At 44.5% G+C, this 25,129-nt stretch overlaps 1 protein-coding gene across 5 annotated transcripts in view; it reads left to right on the top strand.

Moving 5' to 3' along the window:
* The window catches only part of znf423 (zinc finger protein 423), a 158,162-nt gene that overhangs the window by 42,100 nt on the left and 90,933 nt on the right, over positions 1–25,129 (top strand). Inside the window, exon 1 of one of the 5 annotated variants that reach the window (XM_080504951.1) lies at positions 19,602–19,722. The exons of the other annotated variants lie outside the window; for them this stretch is intronic. The gene's annotated coding sequence lies outside the window, so the exon portion shown is untranslated. Of the gene's footprint in view, positions 1–19,601; positions 19,723–25,129 lie in introns of those variants that run through there. 5 annotated transcript variants of the gene reach the window in all.

The raw sequence follows: 25,129 nt of genomic DNA, 5'->3' as shown, positions 1-25,129 counted from the left end.
CGCTCACCTAGTTCTAACCACACGGATTAAACCAACGGCCAACAAACACACACACACACACACACACACACACACACACACACACACACACACACACACACACACACACACACACACACACACACACACACACACACACACACACACTCATTTACCCGTGCATGTCGCATCATATCCACACACGAATTACACATGGAGTGTGTTGCAGTGACAAAAAGCGCCCGGCTCCTGTTGGAGCGCAGGATGTGGCCTGTGATTTGAGCGGAGGAGTCTTGGGAGGGCTACATGTTGCTGAGCGAGAAAGCCGAGGGAGGGAGGGGAGAGGGCGAGAGGGAGCGCAGAAGAAAGAAATGAAATGAAATGATAAAACATGTTTTTTTCCCTGGAGAAAGAGTGGTTGTGATTGTGGAGTAATCCCACAGCTCGGCAGGATGTGTACGCGCTTGCATGCAGGGTTTTGTGCACTTGGGTTCATCTGTGTGGTGGTATGTGTCATTGTGTGTACGGTTGAACATTTGTGTTATATGTATGTACATAAGCAAGCATATCGGAGAGTGTGTGTGTGTGTGAAGTCAGTGGCGGGACCACAGCTCTCTGGTTATTATGGAGGAGAAGGCTAAATGAAAATACACAGTATAAGGAATATTTTTAAATCCTCTGGTGGAAACCCTGGGGAGATAAAACATAGGACACACGCGTACACAAAACACACAGCCTACTGGGGATAAACACATGCCACTCTGGATCTGCACGAGAGGCTTAATGTGTTCACGCGCTTCGGAGTTTGATGTAGTTTGATGTTTGTCCCCGAGCAGAAACCAAACGGCTCAGACGTCAGCCATCTTGGTCGGCGGTGACAAATGGGGCCATCTTATCAGAAGTAGGATGTTAGCCTTCCATCAGCATGAGAAAAGTCTCAAAACGGATTGAAACTGTGATGAGTATTTGTATAGATGTGGAATGAAATGTTAAGCTCACCTCATGTGAACCTCTGTGCGCCGTTTCCATCACATCTACCATTGTAGCTGTTTTGTTTTTGCACTATTAATCAAGAAAAAAAAGAGAAAGTGCTGGCACAAAAATGGGATTTGTACCAGCTGTGTTTACCCATAAAGCCGTGAATATCGAGTCAGTGACTTTTTATTGACCTGGAAGACTTAAACAGGCTGATGTTGGAAATGCAGCGCATTGCAGAAAAATACAAAATATATTTAATTAAAACGACATGATAAAGTATTTTAATTTAGGAATATGATTGCTGTCGGACAGATGTTGCAGTACGATTTTACTCCTAAGCATAGTTTTGCATAAATTGTGTATTCATAAAAGCGATCCCTTTTACAACAGTGTTATATTAGAGTCCCATATATTTTATAAATTCTTCTGCTCCTTCAGTTGCTAACAGAACTTGGCATTTTTACTTTCAGAACTTTAACTCTGATATATTTTATATCAAGAAAAATGTAAAACGTACCAGAAAGAGGTGACGTAGAACTTTGCAACAGAGCTGCACAATGCATTAAACATTTTTTGTTGGCGCAATATATCGTAGAAGACTGAATGAATTACGATAAATTCTGTTTCCATACACTTTTTATATCTTTCTACCACCTTAAAATCCAAATAAACAAAGTATGCCATAAACAAAGGGTCAGTACGATCCTCAAAGTTGCATTTACAGGCTATTCAATGAAATAAAGCCACATTTGAAGATGTGTCCCATTGACGGCATACGAGTGCTTATTCTGTGTGGCCTGCTGCTTCTGTGAATCTGTGCAGCACCATTTAAGACTTTGGCACCAATTTTTTTAACGTTTCCTATAGAGAGGCTATTGACATTGTCAATTATTGAATAGTTAAGGATGTACATCTGTGAGTCCCAGGTGCTGTTTTGAGAACAATGTTAGTTAGTGTTGAGTTCTCTGCAGCAGAAAAGCGCTGGTATCTGTAATGCTAACTATACAGTTGGAGCAAATGGGTCCCAGGTTAGCAGCTAGCTGGTGCTGTAACATTGAATGGGTCCCAGGTGCAAGAGTGAAGCACCAAGTAATTCAGTGCCACTCTAGCAGAAGGCCTATAAAGAGGCACCATTAATTTGAGTGGAAATTGGACAAACACACGCGCGCGCACAGTGGCGCAGATCAATGACACATAAATGTGTGTACACCCACTCAGACACGCACATACCCACAGATCCCACACATCTGGTTAATGTAATGCTGCATTAATGTGCATGAGCCCGACTCGGCTCATCTGGCTGGGTGTGTGTGTGTGTGTGTGTGTGTGTGTGTGTGTGTGTGTGTGTGTGTGTGTGTGTGTGTGTGTGTGTGTGTGTGTGTGTGTGTGTGGAGATTACGTACCTCTATTACAATAACATTGTTATTCTATTCCACAGCAGCTCTAAGCCAGTGTGACGGCTTGGTTTTTTCCAATCGTGGATAACATATTCAATGTGTTTGTGGATTTGTGTGTGTGTGTGTGTGTTTGTTTGAAGTGATTCCACTGACATAGCAATTACATGTTGTTATGTCTAGTTAACACAAATAATTATGATACGATTGTTATTATCAATAGTAACTGGTTTTGTAATGGATCACAGTTGATTCATGACTTGTACAGCTCAGTCACATGAGTTACATTGTGAACTGTGGATAATTGTGAAGCTAAACTGGCTGATGGTGTCAAATGCTGTGGAACTGCAGCTGTGTTTTCCATGCCTCGATACTACTGTAAGCTGGAGAAGATCCCTTCAAATTTGTTTTCACTCTTGCTAACACAAAAGGAGCTGATGTAGTGACTGCATTTACCACAACTACAGAAGCGACATAATTCACCTTAAGCCAGAGATGGCCTTGTTTATAACATGTGATTTACATGCAATGTTATTGCTTACTGCTAAACCGACAGGGTGGCATTTAAAGCAGTTTAGGTTCATGTTCATTATTGTATGTATGTTATTGGAAGTTGCGGTCCCTTTAAGGACCTGAAGCCTTGCGGGTTATGGTTTACGGCAGTCGCCATATTGTTTTTTGCACTTTACGGTTCGAGAGTAAAAATAAACGATGCACACACTTGTGTGATCAAGGTTAGAAATTGTCGCCTCTCCGGTTCTTTTACAATTTCTACACTGAATTCATTTTATAACCAAATGTTGAAGTTCAAATAGCCTCGTTCATGTTTAAATTTGACTATTTAACTACTTTTTCATATAAATCCGGAGATATAACGGAATGAGATGATAAATATTCCACGAAAACCATGTCTTAATCATCTAAAAAAATCAATAAATTTTTTTTAAGATGTTTTACATCTTATTAACCAGGTGAAATGTATCTTTATATGACTATGTACATGATATATTGCACAAACTATACAACACACTATTTAAAGCAGATACTCAAAAGTTGCTAAAAATCCTCACCAGTGACAGAAGTCATACTTTTGCTGCTTTGCGAAGAAAAGTTGCTCTTCCTGTATAATCCAGAGTCTGTCGGCACAACATGTGAGGTCAAGTTCAAAAGGTTGGAGACCTCAGAAGTCATGATGCATGGGTGTGATGATGAACACATCCAAAGAGTTGAGTCCATGACCTGAAATGTATATTAGTTTCTTCAAGTTTAAATTTAAAGTTTGTATGTTTTATATAGTTTGGCCTTTTTTTTTTTTTTTTTTTGCCAATACAAAAAAAACGTACAAATGACTAATTAATCCTCGAAACAAATTCCTGGTAATTATTTTATTTAGGTGGAATTTGCACAAGAACAACTTGAGATTTCAGTCTCTCCTCACATTCTGAATTGTTCCACATGGTTTGGAGGGTTTTGGTGAACTCACTTGCTCCACTGTTCAGTGTGTAATATTTATACGTGTGATGTGTGTCTGCTGCTGCTTTTTGGTACATGTGGGTCTCCATCCTGTGTGTGTGTGTGTGTGTGTGTGTGTGTGTGTGTGTGTGTGTGTGTGTGTGTGTGTGTGTGTGTGTGTGTGTGTGTGTGTGTGTGTGTGTGCGAGAGAGAGAGAGACAGACTGAGAGTGTGAGTCGGGGGAGTGTTGATGGGTCTCAGTAGGAGTCAGAATGTGGAGCAGAGGCTCCCCGAGGAGAAGAGGAGCGGGAAAAAAAAAAAAAAAAAAACCTCCTACAGATCAAATGGAGAACATTCTCTGGCCGTGCTCTGCCACATGAACACACACATACAGAAACACACACAAACACACACATCCCATCAGGGAAAGCCAAAAGCTATCTTACCGGCCGCAGCATTCCAAGGTTGGGTCAACGTGATGTGTTTAAAGATTAAATCTGTGGTTGAGGTCCTGTGTTTGTGCAGCCGCTGTCCATTTAGTTATATATAAATGCTACACGCACACACACACACAGATACACAGTGAATAGTGTCCACACACTCACGTTAGGTGTGAGTGAGAAGTGTGAGAGGGCGAGAGATTGTTAAAGATGTCAGTGAAAACCCACTTGAGGGAGAGGAGGAAGTGTTGAGAAGGTAGGCAACCAAGTAAACGAGGGAACTGTCAGTCAAGGCAGGGGGGCGGAAACTGGCGCTGTCAGTGACAAATAGCAAGTCATTAACCCAGCGAGTCGCTTCTTAGATGGCGAGATGGTGTGGGTGGAAAATGGTGTGTGTGTGTGTGTGTGTGTGTGTGTGTGTGTGTGTGTGTGTGTGTGTGCGTGCGTGCGTGCGTGCGTGCGTGCGTGCGTGTGTGCGTGCGCGTGCGCGTGCGTGTGCGAGCACGCACGGCAACGCAAGCGGGATACTGTGCATATTCTCTCCAAAGGTATTTGTGAGGTCTCTGTTAATTGAGCACATACAGCTGCACTCTCGTCTATTCTTTCTCCTCTCAGTGGGGGAGAGGAGAGATTACCAGGGAGCCCGTTTAGCTGGTAGGGAGCTGGAGACAAAGAAGGGAACAAGGGAGGAAGAGAGCGGTTGGGGGGGGGGGGGTGAGGCAAAGGACGGGATGGAGACAGGTGAGGAGGGATGGAAAGCAGGGGTTAAAATTTAAAGTGTGCAAAGAGGTTGGGGGGTGGGTGGGTGAAGAGCGTGTCTGTTAGTGCACGGACCCTTGGGTGACTGGTTTGCCTCCCGTGGGACGTCTCCCCACCGCTAAGCTCCTGCCGTCTGTCGTAACCCGCTGTCACAAACACACATGCAGAGTACACACACACACTCACACACTCACACACACGCAGAGCACACACACCTCGCTGCGTCTGTCGTCAGGATAGCAGCTGAGTCCTGCGAGGCCAAGACTCTTATTAAAACCACAGATCACTTTCTACAAGCGAGGGAGAGGTAGAAGGGTGAGGTGAGGGGGTGTAGTCTAAAACAAAATTACAGACAGCCTGGCGCACTCCGGCGTGAAGCTCCCTTCGCTTCTGGTCTGAAAGCTGCTGTTGAATGACAAAACAAATATTGGGCTCGTAGTTGTTTCATTCATTTAATGGTCTTTTTTTTCTTTCTTTCTTTCTTTCTATTGCCTTTCCATCTCCTCAGTTGTTACCCTCTTCATCACCATGTGCCCCGTTTCCCTCTTTCAACACGCACATACACACACACACACACACACACACACACACACACACACACACACACACACACACACACACACACACACACACACACACACACACACACACACACACACACACACACACACACTTCCCACAATGCCCCCCCCACCGTTCCCTCTGTGTGTCTGTACCCGGGGGTGGCCTGAAGATTCCTGTGCTAAGCCCTTGGCATACATACAAGTGTGCTCACACACACACACACACACACACACACACACGCACACACACACACAGACACACACACACACACACACGCACAGCTGGCTGCCGCTCAGGTTTTCCAGGGAGAGAGCAGGAGCCCGGCACCAGAGGAGAAGGGGGGATGGAGGGAGGGAGGAGAGCAGCAGAAGAAGTAGTGGGGGGGGGGGGGGGGGGGGGGGGGGGGGGGTACAACATGCAGAGAGGGATGGTTGGGAGGGGGTAAGACAGAGAGGGGTTGTTGTGAAGTCATTTTTCATCACAGGGTTCATTTTTCACTGCAGAGTTCTCCCACTCTCTACATCGCTCTATTTCTCTTTATCTGTCCTCTCCTCCTCCTGTTCCCCTCCCTTGATCCCGCTTTGTCTCTCTTTATCTTCCCTTTTTCCTCTTTTTTCCCCTGTCTATCTCCCCCCTCCCACCCTTCTCCCTTTTCTCTCTCCCTCTTGCCTAAACTCTTTCCACCCTCTCTCTGTCTCTGTCTCTCTCTCTTTCAGCCTAGTTTCTCCTTTATGAAATATGGATGGGAGCAGTTTTGGGCGCGCTGAGAGGTTTGCAGTCGGAGGGAGGGATGGAACTTGGGAACTGGCAAGGGAAGGAGGGGGAGAGGCAGAGAGAGAGAGAGAGAGAGGGAGGGAGGGATGCAGCTCGTGTCTCAGCAGACGTGCCTTGTGCATGCACCTAAACACCTCACTGAGCAATCTGTCAACATGTCAGCAACACATGTTTGGTAAAAAAGAGAGAGAGCGGTTGGAAGGAGAGAGGAGAGGAAAAAAAAATCTCTCCTCCTCCAGTGGGAGTAATGGCTCCCACCAGGGCTCTGGAAATGCTTTGAATTCAGCAGATTTCTATTGCGGGGTCCTCCCCCGGGGGCGTCTTTTTACAATGCCTGCATCTCAGAAATTTGAGCCCGAGGACCCTGGGGGCGTCCTTTCATAATGCCTGAAAATGTAGGGTTATATTGTGTGCTCTTCCCCATGGGGCTTTTATTAATACCTGTATTCACTGCCACTGGAAATTACACAGGCGGCGCTGCAGGGGCCCGCGCTCGCTCCAGGAAGGGAGAAAGACTCTGCGGGGACATTTTCTCTCTTCTCCTCTCTCTTTTCTTCCCTTCTTCCCCCCCCCCCCCCCCCCCTTTGCCCCCCTCCCACACCTCTTCTTCTTCTTCCTCCTCTTTCTTCCCCTCCTACTTTGACTCTCTTCCTTTTTTCTTACTTAATGCAAGAGTGAAAAAGAAGAATTTGCCAAAGGACACGAGAAAGTGTGTGTGTTGTACATATGAGTGTGTGTGTTGGCACCAGCTCACCCCCTTGTATTCAGCCCTACTTTGCTCTGAGGAAAAGAAACACTCGATTAAAAATGTAACTTCCTTCTTCCCCTCCTCTTCCCCTCTCATCTCTCCTTCTCTCTCTCTGTCCTTGTGTGACTGCGTGTGGATCTTGCAGAGAGTAAATATTTGTGTGTCTGTGTTGGAGGGTGTGTTTGTGTGTGTATGTGTGTGCATGCAAAGTGGAAAAGCTTAAATCTATTGTCCAGCACAACGTGTGTATGTGCGAGTGTGTGTGTGGATTCGCTCGCTCGCAAAGGCGGAGAAATAAGGATGAGTGCCTCTGTTTTCCAAACATTCATTAGGATTCCTCAGCCAAAGGGTTCGCTGCTTCACTGTGTGTGTCGGTGTGTTCGTTTGTTGATCAAATATTTACACAGCCAGATTATAGAAATATACATTTACATATCTCTGAATAAATAGCATTTTGATTTCAGATTTGGAGGCTGAAACTTGTTCAAGTCCTCATTGGACACCATTTTTCATTCACAACAAGGAGATCGCGAAATCCAGTCCCAAGTTTAGATTCACCGTTCGTAAAGTATTGCTTTCATATGGGATCTATTTTTTTCAGTGGTTCCAAACTTTGGGTTCAGGAGAAGAGTTTAGGAGACTACTTTTGTATGTTTGCAAAAGTGAGGCTGACCCATTGACAAGTTAATTAGAAGTTAATGAAAATTAAGGTTTGTACCGCCTGGGACTGAAAATCTGGGTTTGAATCCCACTCGTCTAAATCAAACAAACCAGTTTGGCGAGAGAGCAGCAGAAAGATTACCATCGCCTGCAAATTTAGCTTCATACAATAAAGCTGAATGGAGGGTTACTAAAGCATAAATGTGCAAAGTAGAGTTCCCATGAGAAACTGAGCAAAGAGACCACCGGTACTTTCTGGTTGGGTTGAGATGTGGTCAGGTATCAGCAGCGGAGGATAAGCAGTAATGTTATAACTGTTATAAAATTACCCATTTTCAATTATTATCATTATTATTATTATTACAGATACCCATTTAATGATGAGCAGGACGTTATTGGTAAGAGATGTTTGTTTACACTTTGCTGATAAGCACTTGAAAGTTGTTTTTTTGGGGGGATTATTGCTGATCCAGTTCCTTTGGTTTCAGTGCCGTAAAATGTGTGTACCTCACAATACAAGACTGCGCATTGCAGAAGTTACTGTGATATAACGTTGGCTGTTGTTAATGCTCCCAACAATTTAGTGATCAATCGTCCTGATTGGCACAAGTTGCAAAAAGGAAAGGTGTGTTATTGATTTTTCCAATTGATTTTAGAGACTTTTGTCTCCACAAAGAGTGTGCGAGTTAATTTTTGTTTTTATTTAAATGCATTGTGTTTTGCTTTGGGGAATGTAGCTTTTTTTTATATATAGTTGATGTATCTGTGTGCTCCCTTGTGTAGGTATGTCAAGTGTGTGTGTGTGTGTGTGTGTGTGTGTGTGTGTGTGTGTGTGTGTGTGTGTGTGTGTGTGTGTGTCTCAGGATAGAGTTGTCACGGGGCCGTGTGGGGGCCTCTTCATGTGTGTGTGTGTGGTGGGGGGGTCTAGATAATGAGGAACAGGCCATTCCCTTGGATTCCAGCACCCCTGCCAACAACCAGGACCCCCACAACCTCTACCCCTTTTTTCTTTTCTTTTTTTTTTCTGACCCCCTCCTGCTGACACCTGGGAGTTTTTTTCCTCTACTTCCTCCCCGTTTCTCCCTCTCTGCTTCTTCTTTTGCTCTTCCCAAGTGGAACGTGCCACCTCCCTCCTTTTGATACACCTCGCTCTTTTTCATCCTTCATCTGCTTCTTTCTCTCTCGCCTCCCTTAATTTCTCATCCTTCACTCACTTCACTTATAAACGTCTTCTCTCTTTCTCAAAGCTCTCTCTCTCTCTCTCTCCTTCTCCCCTCCCTCTGTCCCACCCTGCTGAGTTCTCAAACTCAAAACTGACCACATCCCTTCCTTTCACCCTCTCTCTCTCCCTTCCCCCATATCCTCCCAACGCTCTCTCTCCCCATCATCCCAGTTCCCCACGGAGCTGGCCCCAAAGCTCTGATCCCTTCCTCCATGCCCCCAACCCTCCCCACTGTGCCCTCCCAAGACACATACACAGACATGCACACACACATGCACCCTGTGGCGACTGGCCCCAAAGCAGCCCCTGTTTGTCTCCCTCCCTCTGTTTTTCACTCTTTCTCTCGTTCCATTTTTCCCCACCTCAGTCTCCCACACCCCGTTTGATGCTTTAGATTTCCTTTGCACTTCTTTTAAGCTGTTTTTTTTTTTTTTCTCTGGTTGCTACTTTGAGCTGCACTTCATTCCACTGGACATTTTACACTGTACTTTGTGGGTGAATAGTTCTTAGCTCTGCACCATGACTTCTTATTATTGTGTATATGTGTCTTGCAGTCGAGATGTGGGGCCTGATGGTGAGGTAATGCAGTGCCATTTGTATTCGCGCTAAAATAATTTATTGTTGGCAGTCTGATCTCTATGAAACTCTGTGAATACCTACAGAGTATGTATTTTCTACTGTATGGGCTGATCAGTGCCTGGGTGCCTGAAAACTGCTGCAGCCCGCTGCCTCCTCTGTGAGACTCACATGAACATTAAATCAAGAACATTAAAACCATTAGAGGAAAAAAAAAATGTCATGCATTGGTTCCAGATTACTGACGTCAAACTGTGTGTTAAGTCGCTAACTTTTATTTAATGTTTCTTATAAATTCAGGCATTTGATGTGTTTCTATAAATGCCCTTATTCATTTCCTTGATGTCATTTATGGTTCACAGCTTTAGGTGCACACCAGTGCTGCTGTACAACCACAAACACCTATTTTAGAACGTGCCTACCTATTGGACAACACTTCACAATATCTTGTGTTGGTACATGTCAACACAGCAGCCACTGTTGAAATGCCTTCTTTTTTTTTTTTTTTTTACTTTGTCTGATGTGTTTTCTTTTTTCTTATTCCACATTCAATGAATTCAACTCAACATTTAGCCGGCGTTTTTCACCTCCATTTAACTTTCATCCTTAACATGCTGTATGGTAAATTTAATACAAAGGTTTGTCTTTACACACACACACACACACACACACACACACACACACACACACACACACACACACACACACACACACACACACACACACACACACACACACACACACACACACACACACACACACACACACACACACACACACGCTTGTGCTGAGTTTCAGTCACAGACAGCGGTGGCAAAGGGCAGCGTACCACAGGGAGAGGGCCTATAATAGTTTTAACCCAGTGCTCAGGTGTGACTCGCCTTTGTCCAGCCAAATGTCAGAGAAAAGCACAACTCGAGGGAGTGGGTTTGGGGTGGAGGGGAAGGTGGGGGGATGAAGCAGATTGAAGAAGAGGATGAAGGGATAGTGAGTCAAAGAGAAGAGAGTGAGGATGCAAACAGAGGGATGCAGAGTGGTCGGAATTAGGATAAACTGTGTGACTGACAGATCTGATATTTCACTCTTATCGTATCAATCTGGGATACTTTATTGTAAAATGTGTGTGTTTTTTTGTTTTGTTTTTTTGTTTACCAAGTTACTGACTGAATGCTACTAAGTGAAACCTTTGGGTTTTTTTTTGGTTATTTTCTTTCTGTCTGGGCCCTTGGTTTATGTGGGGGCTGGGAGCTATGCTCTACCCTGTTCTCTCCACGCCTCAAGAGCTCCCTTGGGGGGCAGGAGGACCAACTCTGCCAGCCTCTCTCTCGCACTCCCATTTACCCCCACCGCAATGCTGCACGCACACACACACACACACACACTCACACACACACACACACACACACACACACACACACACACACACACACACACACACACACACACACACACACACACACACACACACACACACACACACACACACTGACGTCAGCTGCTCCGGGCCTTCTCCCCTGGGTGCTCCGAGAACCCTTTGTTTCCCTCCCTCTCCCTGCTCCCTCCGCTCCATCTCTCCTTCCACCCCTCCTCACTTCTCTCTCCCTGTCCTTTGTCCCTAGAAATAGCTGTCCTGCTTACTGCCTGATTGGAATTCACTTCACTATGGGAAGTCACAGGGGAGGGCCATTGTCAAGTGTGTGTTTGTGCGTGTGTGTGTACGTGGGTGTGTGGTGTTGTTGGAACGATCACGAGGTCATGCATATTTCTGGTGCAGGTGTGTGTCAAGTGGACTTGATGGTTGTTGTCGGCAGCTTGTGTGGGGGAGATGAAAAATATCTTTATGTCCAACAGTGGTGTCTTTAATTTGTATTTCTCTTTTTTTGAAAAAGCTTGCATATATAAATAAGCAAGAACCATAATGGTAACAACATTTCCTTTCCTCTTACACTCATGTTTCTGATGATGCATAAGTGTTTTTCCAATATTTACATCAAGAAAATGCCAAATACATCGGTGGTGCTTGGAAACTCTGGAAACAAACTCATCTGTCTTCATAATGAAGTAATCGAGCTTTGACAGGGGTCTGTAGTTAATCATTTTTGCAAGAAATCAGTGAGGAGTTATCTGGAGAGTTTTTCCATTGACTGGTTCATCGTGTAGGAAAAAAAAAGTTAATAATCATACATGAAACAGACAAAAATGGAATAATCTGAATTCAGTTGAGGCTTGTAAATTGTTTTGCAATTTTATCATTATATCTTGAATGCATTCATCTCTTGGACAAGTTGAGACCGAGGGGAAACTTTTGATAAAGTTGACCCACAACAGAATTTCCACAGTATTGCTTTCCAATCAAAGACACACAGTAATATTGTAAAACCACCAGATATTAGAAGTTGAAGTTTCGAGCAGTGGTATGTGAGTGTGTTTGGGGGGGGGGCAGGACCCCGGTCCTCTCTAATCAGACTGCATACTTTTCTTTGATATCGTCTTCTCTGTATTTATGCATGTTTCGGTATGCACAGAACTCTAAAGTGCACACTTTCTACATAGGCTCTTCTACAGTGTGTCTTCTGAAAATGTGTGCGCGTGTTTGTGTTTCATGCGTGCTTCTGCTCCCAGCATGAATCCCAGAATTGGGGTTAAGGAGCAAGAGAATTCCTCCTTCGTATTCCCTCTTTCCTCTCCCCCTGTCTTTGTCTTTGGCTCTCTGTCTCTCTCTCTCTCTCTCTCTCTCTCTCTCCCTCCCTCTACCTTACCCCATTGCAAGTGGGATGTCTTGAAATATTAACCAATCTGCTCTTCATTTTTCAAATATGATAGAAAACACACTGCTAAATAAGTCAGGAGCGAGGCCTGCTGGGGAGCGCAGCGAGAAGGGGGCACTCAAATAAACAACAAAACAACACAAACAACAACAATGTAGAAAATGAAAGAAGCGGGAGGAGGGGGAACTCTACAATGGCATTAGCTGCGTTGAGTCGCTGCATCGCCTCGGCTCATCCATCCATACGTCTTGCCCATCTTCTTTCCCTTCGCTTTTCCACATTTTTATCCTTCATCTTGTCTAATGGGAACAGCTCAATCAGAACATTACACTGAGCTCACCGGCTGACTGAGGTCTTGCTTCTTCTTTTCGACCATGGCAGTGTGCTGGCTGGTGGGCTGGAGGGAGGACACAGCTTGAGTGTGACGCAGTGCTATGTGGGTTCCGCTCCCACCCTGAGCCCCCTCCCCTCGCCTTCCTGGGATGGCACCGAGGCCGATTTTGATGGGGGAAATGGGTGGTGGGTGGAGGGCATTTGGGGGTTTTGGGTGGTAGGGCGAGTGGATATTTCTCCCCCCTCGTAGGCTGCCAAGCCAAGCGGCCTGCGAGTGAGCAGATAAAACTGTGTGTTGAATGTGAGTGAAGAACTGCTCCGGCTTGTGTACAGAGATTTGTATGCGCCTGTGTTTTGAGTGTATAAGGGTATTTGGTGTGTGTGTGTGTGTTGGGGAGTTTGTCCTGAGAGAATAGTATGTGTGGTGGTGGTGAGAGAGGGGGGGTGTAGTGACAGCTGCAGAGGGGGTGGATGGGGGGTGGGGGGGGGGGGGGGGGGACTGCTCGCTGGCTGATAAGGGGGGCTTCACATCACAGACATGACAAGAAGACTAATAATTCTGCAGTGCAACACGCAGAGACACAACGCAACACACACAGATGCACCCAAGCTCATAGAAGAGAAGCAGTGTGAGAAAAAGTTAAGGAAAGCTAGATAGGGCTGTGGGACGCTCCGTGAGGAGATTTAGATTGTGTGTGTGTGTGTGTGTGCATTGTGAGGAGTTTGGATTCACACAGTGTTGCGGGGTAAAAAGATATACAGTATGGATGTGTGAATTGATGCTGCTACCTCGGAACGATCGCCTTAATCAGAGGGAAATGACTCCATCTGGCTGGAGTCTGATGCTCTTTTGAGGTGTACGAGTTCAGTGTCCAGTTGTCCTTTGAGCTGCTATGTAAAGATTAATCTGTGGCAATTGAATGTTCGGATTTGAAACCACTATCAACCATTTCATGCTGGGGGTTTTTTTGGTTTTTTTTTTAATGCTGAATAGCGGGAAAGGCACAGGTGTAGCATCAAACATCAGTGATGGCTCTGTTCTGCTGAGCCAATGTTCGCAATACAAGGGCCCTAGATGCATTCAAATGTAATGCAGGTGCTGCCAGTGTTACTAATTATCCTTGTTCCTCACCTGCTATCACACTTCAGATGTCTGCCATGGAAACAGTCCTCTGCAATGGCCAGATGTTTATATTTCTGACCGGTTTTCTGGAATTACCTTTACTCATCTTTCTCAAAAGAGAAACATTTTTTTTCCTCTGTATAACTTAAATAAACAGATTATATGTCGACACATTTGTTGTTTGCATAGGTTGCATCTAACTGAGCACCCCCTTCATTAATTTTCTTGATAAATTCTGGACCTCAGAAGGGACGGTGGAAAGATATTTGTCTATTGGGCTGCATTGTGTGTTCTGTTTTCTGTCTGGAAGCTGCTTGTCCAATAACACTGCATGCCCACTGACTTTAGGCTGGTTGAAATGGTGCTTCATGCAAAACAGCAGATTTGCAAACATCAACAAATCTAGCGGGGCTTCACGGAATTTGCATTGTTTTTAATGCAATACTGCAATTTTCGACAGGAACAGAGAACTAATGAAGGCTGGAGGCAAAACCTTGTTTATGCCTTCCTTTGTTTTTCACTGCCATGACATTTTAATGTGAGTGGTCTCCTGATAATATGATACGTTACATAAAACTACTACTAAAGCAACACTGTGTGGGAATGTTTTTGGCCAAATTGTAAGCACAGTCATAAAAAAAAGCAATGGATTTTCTTTTTCTCTCCCCCTCCCGCCCTTCTTCACCAATTTTACACAGAAATATTGTGGTTCAAATAAAGCTTCCAATATTTTGTTGAGCGCTCTCTTGCTTTGATTTGGGATTTTAGTCCATTTTGAAAGAGGTTTTTCTGGCTACTCAGTCGAAGTGGTGTCTAAATTGAACACGGTGCGTGACGGTCATTGTTTTCTCTGTGATGGATTGGTGACCTGTCCAGGATGTAGCCTTCCTTTCAAACTGCGTCAGCCGGGATCGGCTCCAGACCCCCCTGTGACTCTTAAGTTGGATGAAGTATAGAAGGTGGACGAAGGGGTGGCTGTTTTTAGATCTTTAAGCCCACCAGATATCACTGAATCTGAGCCCGTTTTTTTTTGCAAGATGTGGTTAAAACTCAAGGAAAAATGTGTGACAAGTTTACTGAGCTCGAAACAATTGAAAGCAGCGTTTTTCAAAATATGGGTCAGGACCCAGACTGAGTTTCCTGATTTTAGAGCAAAATTGCAGCAGATTTTGTAACCTTTTTTTACGGTGACATTGTTTGGCTTCCAACACTTTCAAAGTCAAGGTTTGTCATCAGTGCAGTGATGTTATATTTTGTTTCTGGGTAGTTTGGGATTGAGGCAGGCAGGGCAGTAATTCCACTCATGGCTGTTTTTTGTTTCCAGCAGTAAGTTCATACATCCTCCATCTTATTCTTCATATTTGAAAGTTTTATTTGGCCAGATTCCCTTCAGACTGACTGACTGGCATTTAGAAATATATGCATGTCTCTCAAGATTTAGAATTATAGTTATCTATGTTGGACAACCTGTACTTTGTAATAATGAAAAATTGATTCTTGAGACCAATCCCTCACAGTTTTCCCTCATTCCCTAAATGTGTGGAGGCCCCTTTGGCACCCCCTGGAGGATCCTCTTGGGGGGGGCCAGGAGCCTTCCTTTGAATATTGGGGTCATAAGACAGGCAGCGAGGTTTGCACTTAACCTGTTACACACAGAATCACATTTTCCCACACCAGTGGTTTCACCATCTTCCAGTAGCTACAGAATATATATTTTAAGGTTCTCTCTATTTATCGATAGACAAACCTAAACTAAACCATCCTACATTAATTTGTTCTGAAGCTATACCGTGTTTTTCTTCCTCTTTCCTGAAGTAATAATAGCCCCCACCAGTCCTTAATTATTCATATTTTAGTAATACAATCCAAGTTAACGGTTCAAACATTAGTACATAATAAAACTCCCGAGGCTTCGCTTTTAATTTAATTCCTCCGTTTAAATTAATTTTGGGGCATGCTTGTGCTTTTAGCTTGCTCCTCCGTAGAGGCGGGGGGATGGGGGGGGGGTAGACAGAGGGAGAGATGGAGGGAAGGAATGAGAGAGACGGAGACAAATCAGCGCTCGCTATGAGAGAGGACTGTGCTGCAGGTGGATACAGACGTACAGGTGTTTGTAGAGAGAGAGAGAGAGAGAGAGAGAGAGAGAGAGAGAGAGAGAGAGAGGGAGAGAGTGGACGTGATGTGAGGTGTTTAAAATGAATCAGATGTATTCGAACAATTCTTATTTCCTCTCATAATGACTATTTTATGAGAAGGGATACTTCATTTTTGAGCATCTTGATGTGAGACCAGAATATTTTTCAGGTGGACACAAAGATATAGAAAAATGAATGGAGATTGTGAAAAAATAATTTAGGGATAATGAGGGAGAATAGAGAAACGAGACCATAAAAGAGATTAGTGGTGCTGATACGAGAGAGAGAGAGAAAGAGAAAGAGAGAGAGAGAGGACTTTGTGTTTTTTCTGTCTGTGCCTACGTTCAGTTGCGTGTCCACAACCGTGTGTGTTTGAAGTCAGTGTGGTGCGGTACAATAGTTTGGGTCCCAGAGCAATCCGCTTTTCTGCTGCAGAGACCTACCAGTCAGTGGTCGCTATTGATCTGCACCCCTTCACCACAGATCCCACCATCCCCACTGTGTGTCTCTTTCCAGTGTTTCTACGGCTTCCATCTTCATGACCTTCACCTGGCAATTGTTGAACATTTTCCTTGAGTGCATAGAATAAAACAGTTGGTGCACATCTGCATTTTGTGATGTTTTGTTTAGAAGTGTATGTGTGTGTGTCTTCCTTTTTCATAGCCATGGTCACAGTGGGATGACACAGGTGTGTGTGTGTGTGTGTGTGTGTGATAGCAAAATATCCTCAAAACTCTCCTTCATTCCTCTATTGCACACACACACACACACACACACACACACACACACACACACACACACACACACACACACACACACACACACACACACACACACACACACACACACACACACACACACACACACACACACACGCACACAATGTTGCACATGGCTCAGCTTGGCGGATGTAGGTTGTAATTACGGGACCCCCTGGCCTCTTTCTTTCTGTCTTTCTCCCTCTCTCACCTCACGACCCCCCCCCCCCCCCCTTTGATCTGTTTCATGTCACTAACACACACACACACACACACACACACACACACACACACACACACACACCAACCACCTTTGTTTCTGCCTGTGCATCCCTCCCTGTGTGTCTGAGCACTGCTTTTTGTTGTAGCCAGTGTGTGGTCTTTAATTCACACAGGAGCCTCTTTTCTGGACGGTTTGTTTTGAAACCTCTCCTTCTCTGCCATCACACTGAACTTGATACTTGGGATTATTCCCTTTCTCAGCGACCTTGTCTGTAGTGTGTGTGAGTGCGCTGGCATGAGTCTCTCGTCTTTGTCTGCATATGTATTTTGACAAGCAAAAGCCGGCAGCTACTTGTCTGACGTGGTAAACCCATTGAGTGCTGATGAGCGCACAATTGTCTGAAGTTGATTCCTGAAGGAAACACGTGCTTTGTGCATGTTTTCTTCAGTAATCTTTGCATAATGATCAAGTGATAGTGATTTATAGATGTAACAATTACAGTAATCAGTGATCTCCCACTGTGTTTCTTTTACCTTTTGTCACCCTGATTGAGCGCAACATTTCAAAACTGTGTGCATGTATGTGCTTCTATGTTCTGTCGCTTCCTTAAATCAGTCTTTTTACCCTCCTCTTGGTTTATTTATATCCATCCATCCTTTCCTTCTTTCTTTCGATTAATGTTCTTATATTGTCTGTTGCCTCCCTTGTTTTCTCTTATTGAACCTCCTTTGCCTCACCTTCACCTCTTCCCTTTCCTCGCTTTGTCTGCCCTTGACCCTCAGCTGGTAGTGTTTTTCTTCTCAAGGGAGGTAAAGGTATAATACATGAGTAATTATTTCACAGCAGACACACACTATCCAGGTGGCATCGGCGAGAGGAGGCGACTCATTTGAGCTTAGACTTTTACGAAGCGCTATGCAGCTCAGCCGGTCTGTATATGATCAAATACCTGTAGACAAGACGAGCAGAAACGTTTTAGGTAGCCACATTTTGGCTACATACAAGTTTCTATGTAATACTGACTTATCTCATCTCAGTATCATATTTAGTTAAATGTTCATGCCGGCCTCACTAAATTCAGCTGCTGCTGTTCTATGAAAAGTAACCTGCAGACATACAACCATCCACAGCAGAAGCACGTTCAAATTCCTGCATTAAAATCCAAAATGTGCATTTTTTTGGGGAGGGGGGGGTTCACTTGTCACTAGTGCTTGCATGTGTTTGTGTGTGTGTGCGTGTGTGTGTGTATCCCAGTGTGCGTTCTCTTTCTCTCTCTCTCCATCTCTCCTGCCGTCTGTGCTTCTAATCCCTGAGTGTGTCAGTAATGGCAGGTCCAGGTGTTCTGCTCTGCTCTGCTCCTCCCCTGGGGACTCCTCTTCAGTGTGTGCATGTGTGTGTGAGTGCATGTGCCTGTGCACGTACTCCTCTCATGGGGGGTTTAGGAGTTGTGAGTAGGGGGCTGTCCAGGATCCTGGTCTCCAGAAGGGAAGGGAGGGAAAGGGAGCATTGGGTTGGCGGTACCCGCCTCTCGCAGCTTGCTCTCAGGCTTCCCCTGGGCATGGGGGACCCCCCCCCCCCCCCCCCCCCCCACACACACACACACACACACACACTCCTCTCTCCCGAGACTCTAGAAGCCTCATTGCCTCTCTGTCTCTTTCGCCTCTCATTTTCTCCCCTCCTCTGTCATAGGCTTTCACACTCTCCCGTCAAACCTGTGTCTGTGAAGATCTGGAAATGCTTTGCGATTGCGTCAGCTTGGTTAAAAACGCACTTTGTCTGTGTATTTGTAGTGCATATACCAAGATGGCTTTGTTTATTTACCTGTGCATATGTGTGTAACAGTGTTTGTGTTTTGAACAGCGCGCTCCAGCTGCCTACATCACTTATTTATAGGTCCCATGTACACGTAGGTGAATGTGGGAGAACTTATGTGAGAGTGTATGTTTTTGTGTGTGTGTGTGTGTGTGTGTGTGTGTGTGTGTGTGTGTGTGTGTGTGTAAAATCTTGTTTATACATCAATCACATCCATTTATAGTGGATGCGGTTTGTTTAAAATGATGAGAGCACACATGATCTTATACACTAATTGTCCATTATTATCCACAAGGCAGCACTAATAATGCTTTGGACCATAACTCACCTGTTCTCATTCATTACTATTGCAATGTCTATAGTTTCTCTTATGCAAATACTTCTGTGGGTATTTCAGTTAACAACCAGGAGCCCCCTTGTGTGTGTGTGTGTGTGTGTTGTGTGTGTGTGTGTGTGTGTGTGTGTGTGTGTGTGTGTGTGTGTGTGTGTGTGTGTGTGTATGTGTGTGTGTGTGTGTGTGTGTGTGTGTGTGTGTGTGTGTGTGTGTGTGTGTGTGTGTGTGTGTGTGTGTGTGTGTTTCTAGGTTAGTGAACGGTCTGCCAGTCCACCAAACCTCATTCTTATAAATAGATGATATAGCCGGCGGCATGCACACAATGAGACCACACCACTGTGTGTGTGGGTGAGTGTACATCTTCTCCAAAGTCTCAGTGTATATGTGGTGTACTGTGTGTGTCTGTGTTGGCATGGTGTTGTTGTTTATCTAACGCTCTGCCTGACAGCTGGTTCTCATTTCTGAGTGAGCAAACAGCAGACAAGATGGACAGAGTGAGTTTTGGAGGAGGGAGAGACGGATAACTATGGGAATAGAACCGCCAACCCACTTGGTTTAGGTGCCTTGCTCTCTGCTCTGGCCACTAGTGAAGAAGAAGGGAAGTGAATACTTGGAGAAACGGGTCGCGGTGAGATAAAAAAGGCTTTACAGGAAAATAGCAAGGACGAGGCAAAAGAGAGAAATGTGGTAAGAGGAAGCAGATGCCAGCCCTCCTTTGCCACATGGTGTGTGTGTGTGTGTGTGTGTGTGTGTGTGTGTGTGTGTGTGTGTGTGTGTGTGTGTGTGTGTGTGTGTGTGTGTGTGTGTGTGTGTGTGTGTGTGTGTGTGTGTGTGGTGTGTGTGAGACTGTTTGTGTTTTGCAGCTCTGTTTCATTTTTTTTGAATAATGTAGATATCAGCAGAGTAATGGATAGCTGTTGATCCTTATAGCTAACCTCCCACAGTCAGACACTTCTAAAGTTCAACCATAAGAGCTTTAAGTACAATTTGACTTCCACTTTTACTGAAAAGTGAAATGTGAAAGCCATAATTATGCAAATGGAAATGCGCAGTTGCAGTGAAACGATTTGCTTGAAGTGCCCTTGTGAATAAATGTTTAAAAGTAAAAGAGATGATGCTGTAAAAGTGATGCATGCACATGTATTGTTATTGATCCAATTAATTTATTTGAGTCTCAAGTTGAAAGTAATTCTGTTAAAAGAATTTCACACCATGTCCAACCAACTTTGTTCGTTTATGTTCTCTCTGCTGCACTCAACATCTGCGACGAACTGAGTTTGATGATCTGTTCCCTCTCACTGATCATCACGTAATATTTCTTGGCACAGTGGGTTGAGTTTTGCGTTTGAGAGACTCCTGGTTTCAATCCCGGTATCGTCCGACGCAAAAGCTAACCCAAGACCTGGGTACAAGCTGGGAGGACTTTTAAGAAACAACTTTTGCAAAAGGGAGAAGTTGAACAGACATTTAGTGTTTCGAGTGGTAATGTTTTTGAGTGAAACATATTTCTTGGTGTCTGTAGTGATACAGCAAGTTTATTTATATAGCACATGCAGACAGGAAGCAGTTCAAAGTTGAAAATAAATTAAACATTTAAGAAATGGGAAAGTCAGTTGTGGTGTCAACATGTTCTCACAACATGTTCTCACATGCTGTCCCATGGACTCGTTTTTAACGGACAACCTTGTACTGACAAGTGATTTTTACATGAGAGCTGAAAGCATCCAACCTTGTATGAAACGAGTTCTGTTTCAGCCTGAATTCATGTTATTCATTCCTGTTACCTGCCCCGACCTTGTCCTCAAACGTTGAGCTGTTCTCGTGTGCGTGTTCAGCACCGTATGATGTTTGCACACAGTATATTATGCTGTGCAGTCGTAACAAAACTTGTCATCTGCCAGCCCACTGTCCACCACCCCCATCCTTAGCCCCCTGCCCCTAACCTTCTGCCCTCCAACACACTTGCACACACACACACAAACACACACTGCCCATATGGAGCAGTTGGCGCCCAAAAGCGTCCAAAGCAGCCGGACCCATTCCCAGGGCAGGAGGTGAGGGTCCCCGCAGCCTGCTTTCAGTGTGGGGAATGCTGCAGTGTGTGTGTGTGTGTGTCCACCGCGTCCTTGTGGGCTCAAGACCCGGACAGACTGCTGCATCGCCCTTTCTTGCTGTCCTCGCTGTGGCTTGTATTCATATGGTGTGTGTGTGTGTGTGTGTGTGTGTGTGTGTGTCCCCCGACAGACTGTATCCCTTGCGAGTTGCAAGGACAACAGCAGAGGACTGTGGGTCCTCAAAGCAAAGGCCAGCGTGGCTGCCATGTGCATGTGCATGAACTGCTGCACCCAGTCAATATGCAAGCATATTGGTTCTGAGTGGCATGCAGGGATGAGCCGTGACTTTATGACGACCTGCCTGTTATTGTGCCGGTCCTTCATTTTGTTGCCAAAGCATCTCTGATCCATGAAGGATCCACTGGACTTGTAGATCCGTTTGAGTCCCGGAAGTGGCACGTTGTGGCCTCCAATCGATCGGATGCTACGTTGAATTGAAAGCTGAAGAATTTATTCACCAATTCACCTCCTAGCCCTCGTGCTGCCAAAGAGGCCAGGGGCATCTGGGAATTTAGTTTCCTTCGAAGGATTTCCTTAATCTGCAGCACTGCTTCGGTAGGTGTCAAAGTCACATCCACGAGGATGGGCAGGACCCAATGTTTGCAATGTGAATATTGTCCAAAGCACAGGACGGCCTCTTCTGGCTTTCCTGGTGACATGTGTTCCCCAGGTGAGCCAGGGACACGTACCCACCCATCCACATTAATTTAGCAACGTGATTCATCACACGAGCCAAATTCCTCCTTTCCTCAGGGATCCATTTCTGGTGCTCTTGTGCTTATTGTTTGTGTTCCCCTTAGTGGATCGAGTTCAGCACAGGACTGGGTTGACTGGGTTGGAGCAACGCAGTCTGCAACAAACGGAGATATTCTGACACCTTTTCTACCACGGCCTGCATCAGCATCCAGAAATTTGAATTATAGTAGCTCTCGTGATAAATCAGACAACATGAGTCTTCACTCCCTTCGTGTATCAATGCCCCATAACAGTTTAACAGATGCAGTTTTACCTCCCGTGTGCGACTTCCACCAGGTATTGACCACTGCAGACTGCTGCCATTTAGGAGACGCTCCGACACAGTCCTCATCAAACACACTCAAATTCTTTATCTTTGCCCTTTTGTCTTGTTTTGTCAAGGAGAACAAAATGTCTACTTGCTGCCTAATATATCCCACCAACTAACAGATGCTAGCATTGGTATCAATTTTAGTGAAAGCTGATTGACGTGTGTGTGTGTGTGGACCATAGTGTTAACATTCCATGACGATATCCGAGTATCTTTTTCAAAAGAGATTTTATGAGAAACTGGGTATGAAAATGCGTCGTGCTTTGTATGCTGTGCAGCAGAATGAGTTCTTGTTCCCACTTCTCCTACAGCCACATTAGATAGACTACGCAACAGGTAGTTTCAACCAAACAATCTGAGTGGTCAAAGAAACCTTCCTACTGTGCAATTCTCATAATGCATGGCAACCAGTAAGCTGTGCTTAGCTTACTGGTTGCCATGTCAACCCGTGTTGTAATCACAGAGCCAGGTAGGGATCTTTCTTCTATTCTCTTGTCCAGCTTTTCAAAAGTATCGTGCGTAGTGTGTGGACAAGTCTTCAGTTTATTCGAGCATGGTGTCACTAATAAGTGGTTCATTACGAGTGCTATGCTCCCTGTCAATTTGTGACATGGGCGCCGCCGCATACGTGACATCAAAAATGAAGCACTAGACTGATTTCAAATACCTTCACAGTCAGATGTGCTGCCTCGCCTTATGAAAAGCAAACAATTTGAACAAACAAATTGTACAATTTATTTGAGAATTACAAGTTTAGATTTAGGGCCGGTGCCCATCAAAATGATTTTCAGCATGAATCTGAAAGGATACAACATCTATTACTGTAACCTGCAGGATGTTTTTTTTTTTTCTTCCTTTTCTTTTTTTTTTTAAGGAATAAAGTCGGAGCTGGAGAAATTACAAACAGCAGATGCTGGTTTTCATCAAGCTTAACTCCATATCTGATATTGAATTGCTTTCTTAATTGTGTTTGTACATGCATGTGTGTGCCTATATGACACAGTGAAAGCCAGACTTGAGTGTGTACTGGGCTGCCCAGAGTGAGCCAAGGGTGGAAGTTGTTTTTCTGCCCCCTGCAGTGAGTCTGGGGCTGTGTGTGTGTGTGTGCGCGCACGCCTGGGGCAGCCTGGGGCCATCGGAGGGGGCCTGGGGAGCGGTGGAAGGAGGGATGAAGCGAGAGAGGGATGGAGGGATAGGAGGTCAGCGGGGGTCTCGCAGGAAAAGGTGCAGGTCTGGGCCGATGGCCAACTGGAAAGGTGGAACGGAGAGCGGTTGGATCACTGGAGGGTGGGGGTGTGTGGGGAGGAAGCGGTGAGCGGGGAGGTGTGAGGGGACAGACAGGCTGATAGGAGGATTAAAACCTGAGCAGGTAGATTCACCCGAATAGAACAAGGAACAATGTCAAGTTTCCAAATGATACTAAATGACTCTGCATCTTATTCTAAATTTTGTATTTGTGGCGCGACAAAGACGAGACACTATAGCAGAACATTTGATTCTGTTGTGCAAGGGAATGGTTTATTTTATAGGGTAGTTAATGTGAACCTTTTCTGGTTTTCTTCACTCTTTTAACTCAATTGTTCTTATCTTTCAGTTGTTTGAGAAGTGTTTTTCTAGCAGTCATCTAGATTTATTATCATGCGACATCATGCAGTCATCACTGAGTCAAAGGTGATAGTGACATTCTTGACAATATCCTTTATCTACATTTGTGCCTTTAGGAAATAGGAAAACAGATCTAACAGAGAATCTGGGCTTTTTTTTTTTTTTTTGCTTATAGCTCATGGAAAAGAGCTTGGGTATGGACAGTTTGGAAATGCTCCTTTTATCCTCTTGGAAGTCTGCAAAACTTTTGTTTTGTTGCAGCTGTTGTCGCTTTTATTGTCACAACGTGCAGAATTTTCTAAAATTGTCAGATTATCTGACAAATTACATAAATGCCCTGTCACTTTTCTCCTTTTGTGACATTTTAAAGCCCCAACAATGTATTAATTAATAAAGATGGAAAATAACCACCAGTGCAAATCAAAATAGACGCCTCTTTTTGAAATGCTGTTTTATATCTACTAATAATTGCATGTTTAACTTGGCAGATTACTTTGTGTATTATTCATTTGTAATGTTAATTCCGAGCTTTCCGCATGTAGCTGTAGTTGGTAGGAACTTTTAGCTCTTGTATTAGTAGCACTGGGACCGGAAACCTTTTTGCTGCTACCAGCTGAGCTCCTTTGATTCAAACATCAAAGCAATATAAAAGAGGGAAAGCATGACATACATGGATTGTTTTTCCATTTCAGGCACTTAGCCGACATTGTTAACCATCGCAAACTAAACGGAGTGATGTTCTTGAGCGCTGGGCGCATGTCAGTTCATGTCACTTTCTGATATTCCTGCTTGTTCCTTTTTTGTTATTGTTCTGTTCTGGATAGGATTCTCTAAATAGTCTCCAAAGTTTCTTTCTTTCTTTCTTTCTTTCTTTCTTTCTTTCTTTCTTTCTTTCTTTCTTTCTTTCTTTCTTTCTTTCTTTCTTTCTTTCTTTCTTTTCTTTTTTCTTTTTATTAACGATTCCATTTTATAAACCGAACAGCTTTCATATGATTTCCCTCTGTGTGACAGTCATGACAAACTTAGTGGGTTCAGATAGGGGGGCAGGAGACGGGGGTGGCAGAAACATAAAGAGAAATCGATCAGCGTGTGTGTCTCTTCATTAGAGTGTTTCACCAAGGCTGTGTCCTCCACGTGTTGCCTCACTGTCTGGCCTATTAGAGAGACATGCAGGGAGTGTGTGTGTGTGTGTGTGTGTGTGTGTGTGTGTGTGTGTGTGTGTGTGTGTGTGTGTGTGTGTGTGTGTGTGTGTGTGTGTGTGTGTGTGTGTGTGTGTGTGTGTGTGAGAGAGAGAGAGAGAGAGAGAGAA

This window comes from Blennius ocellaris (assembly GCF_963422515.1).
Source record: "Blennius ocellaris genome assembly, chromosome: 11".
NCBI classification, from domain to species: domain Eukaryota; kingdom Metazoa; phylum Chordata; class Actinopteri; order Blenniiformes; family Blenniidae; genus Blennius; species Blennius ocellaris.
This window is presented reverse-complemented; position numbering and strand designations above follow the sequence as displayed.